Source organism: Monodelphis domestica, chromosome 6, assembly GCF_027887165.1.
Source record: "Monodelphis domestica isolate mMonDom1 chromosome 6, mMonDom1.pri, whole genome shotgun sequence".
Taxonomy (NCBI): domain Eukaryota; kingdom Metazoa; phylum Chordata; class Mammalia; order Didelphimorphia; family Didelphidae; genus Monodelphis; species Monodelphis domestica.
In genome coordinates, this window is record NC_077232.1 from 114,401,727 (window position 1) to 114,404,363 (window position 2,637).

Sequence of the window (2,637 nt, forward strand, 5' to 3'; positions counted from 1 at the left end):
TCAATACTTCTCAAAATAATGAACCTTTAAATTTATATAATCATAAAATACAGAGACTCACTTTATGACTCTTTAGAGAACATGGTTTTTTGTCCTAAGCAATTGCTGTATTTATTGAAAAATTATTTAGCGTGGTCTTATATTTACTTCCTCAATGAAAATAATACCAGGTTAGAAAACTCTGAACTTTGGGAAATTATTCAAAAATTGGAATGATAAGAAATTCAAACCTAGATGATATGCACAGTTTGTGAAACTTATAACTGAGGAAATATTCATGGTTATGCGTAAAAAGTGATCTAATTATTTTATTAGATGATAATCCCTTTCTCCACAACATATCAGGTATGTATCTGCTTGAGGTTTAGACCTGTGAGTTGATTTCTCACTAAGATATCTGAGAGTGCCTCAAATCTTACATTACAAAAATCTTATAGGCTATTTGACTCTAGAGCAAGGTACCTTAGAAGATGCTCAAACATTTGCTTGCTGGATATGAATCGACCTAACTCTTTTAGTGTTGTGGAGACAATGGAGATAGCAACATATCTATTCCTAATCCCATTCCCTACATGCAAAATGATCAGTACCTTAAAGTTTTCACCTAAATGACATTAAACCTCTATAATTGTATCTCTGCCTGTTTCTCCCTTTCTGTCTCTTTGTCTCTCTATCTCTATGTATCTCTGTCTTTCTGTCCCTCTGTCTTTCTTTCTTCCTCTCTCCTTCACTCTGTTTTTCATCTCTCCTTCTGTCTGTGTCTCTGTATCTCTGACACCTCCCACCAGCACAGAAAATAGTTTACCCAAGGCCTCACAGGTAGCAGAACAAGCATTGTAATTAAAAATGTTAATTTCAAAGTCTTGAGACTTATCATGAGACATCTATGGAGACGGGTCTCCAAGATATAAGAGGAAAGGGCAAAGGTTAGATGTATACTTTTAATGGCCACTGTGGTACAGGGAAATAAAAATACAGCCAGATTTTTGGAGAGGTAAGATATATTCACAATCGAACAAATGGGATTCTTACATAGGTGATATAGTCTTCACTGTGTTCAAGGAGGGAAAAAGAAAAACTCATAAAGAGGCTTTTTTTTTTCCTAGACCCAGAACCTGTATTACAGCATTCTTCCATTTAAAAGTGTGATTAAACACCCTTAGGCACCAGCTCCAGCTAGTGCCATGGAGGCTCTACCCCAGGCTTCATCCCAGGATCCCCTGTAGCTCTCGTGCCAATATACTGAGGCGGACTTTGGAAAACTAGGACTCCCAAACCAAAGAGCTGCCGGATGCAATCTCCTACGTGGAGAAGCACTTTGAGGAGCTGTGCCAGATCTTCACAGTCTCCGTGCATAAAAAGACAGCTGTAGGACAAAGCAGATCTCCTACTGAATGGAATTAATGCCTAGGCCATCATTGAGATGCCCAAACTGACGTCTTTGTTGAAAAGTTTGCCAAACTTCAGGATTATAGGCAAGCTGAGGTTGAAAGACTTGAAGCCAAAGTAGTTTAAGCTTTGAAAAGCTATGGAACTACTGTAAAAATGAAATGGCATGATATTGAAGCAAAAGCAAAGATTCACGAAGCTAAGCAGTTAACTCAACTAAAAAGGAGGCATCAACAGAATCCATTAGATCGACATGAAATAGTATCCTTTCAATTTTGAAGAAAAAATTATTTTGTCATTTAATTGATAAAAAGGCTACAATGGATGCCACCAGAACAAGTTAGCACCTGGAAGAAACAATTGACAATTTGGAAAAGCAAAAAATAAAGCGGATAAAATATGTTTTCAGAATTTATAACTATTGTAATGCTGTTCCATGGCAAAGTTTTAGAAATATACACTGCTATCTACCAATATATGCAGCAGATGGAAGAAGATCTAAATATTTTTCTGAGCTGTCTCTATCCACCTGACTCATTTAGATATTGTTCAAGCAAATTCACAATCTCCTCTTCAGAAATTTATTTCTATCAAGTGTATATCTGGATCAACACAGCAGATTCCCACCATTCAGATAAGAAAAGATCGCCAAGATAATGACGAAGAGGATGATGATGAATTAGACGTTAGAGTGGAAGAAATTCATTTTGAATGTGCCTTTAACAGTTCCCCTCAAGGAATGGCCGAGTCCTTCCCCCAGTGCCATTTCCCCCATTTCTGCCCGGCTCTTGCTTGAGCCTTGATCTCACTTGGCACTCAGAAGGCTCAGCCAGATGGTGAGAAAGGGGCGGGTGTGCCACCAGAGGCCAAGAATCCAGTCTGAAGAAGTTAACTGTTTCAGCTCAGGACTAGATGGGTTGATGGATGGGCCTGGAGCTGGTGCGTGAGGCTGGCAGCGCAGCTGGGGTCACCGGGGACCCTCAACACTCCCTTTCCTCTTCTGCTCAAGGATGCCTCCTTGTTTTCCCCTTAGCACCTTGGCCCTCTGTTCTTTGAAAGAGGTATCTGTCTTTGTGGCTGGGGGTGGCAGTGAGAGGGCACAAAGCCCTGTCTCCAAGGAGAATTTCTTTCTGACCCTGGACTCTTGGGGGCCCCCTCCCCCCATTTACAAGGTCTTCCTTCCCAATCCCTCCTCACCCGCCTCTTCCCAAGTTTGGTGGCTTTGGGGAAGCTTCCCTTTCAGTGCTG

General features: G+C 40.6%; 1 pseudogene; it reads left to right on the forward strand.

Annotated features, from left to right (window-relative positions):
- The first annotated feature begins 944 nt into the window (after nucleotides 1-944).
- Nucleotides 945-2,185, forward strand: LOC100620003 (CBY1-interacting BAR domain-containing protein 1-like; annotated as a pseudogene).
- Nucleotides 2,186-2,637: the final 452 nt, after the last annotated feature.